Below are 790 nucleotides of genomic sequence, written 5' to 3'. Positions count from 1 at the left end.
GTTTCACATTAGCACAATTAAATGTTCTGGGATTCCCATTCTTCTCAGAGTCAGCCACAGTTTGTTATGATCCACACAGTCAAACCCCTTTGCATAATGAATGAAACACAGATAGACATTCCAATGAGTTATTTTGTTCTCATTGTTTAACAAAAAAACGACATAAAAATTCCTTACATACCTTGTTTGATTGGAGAATTTTAATGTTTTTCATTTATCATTGTAAAACCAAGGACAATGTTATAACTTTTTTGTATGTAGCTATTACCTGTAAGGCAATCTGTCTTTAAGTAGGGGTAAATTACTCCAAAAGAAATGAATCCTAGATAGTTTTCCCTTCAAGTCAAGCATCGTGTTGTTTAGATAAACTTCTTGCTTTATTTTTTCAAAGACAAATACTGCATTGTGCCACTTTTGTAATACGGGACTGACACCTGGGTTGGGGGAACTTAAGAAAATAGGGGGTAAATAATGTATATTGCATTGGAACAAATGGGGGAGATAACTATTTCAAAAGAATATATGACCCAACAGAATGTGGAAACTACAGAACAATCTCACTGATTTCACATGCAAGCAAGATGTTACTGAAGATTATCCAAAAACCACTGGAACAGCACATCAATAGAGAACTACCAGAAGCCCAGGCTGGGTTTAGAAGGGGTCGTGGTACTAGGGATATTGTAGCTGGTGTTAGATGGATCCTAGCTGAAAGCAAAAAATAGCAGAAGGATACCTATTTGTACTTTATTGACTATATAAAAGCATTTTTTACTATGTGAATCATAAC

The sequence above is a fragment of the Elephantulus edwardii genome, unplaced genomic scaffold, assembly GCF_000299155.1.
Source record: "Elephantulus edwardii isolate Elephantulus edwardi_28Jun2011 unplaced genomic scaffold, EleEdw1.0 scaffold00178, whole genome shotgun sequence".
Lineage (NCBI taxonomy): Eukaryota > Metazoa > Chordata > Mammalia > Macroscelidea > Macroscelididae > Elephantulus > Elephantulus edwardii.
This window is presented reverse-complemented; position numbering follows the sequence as displayed.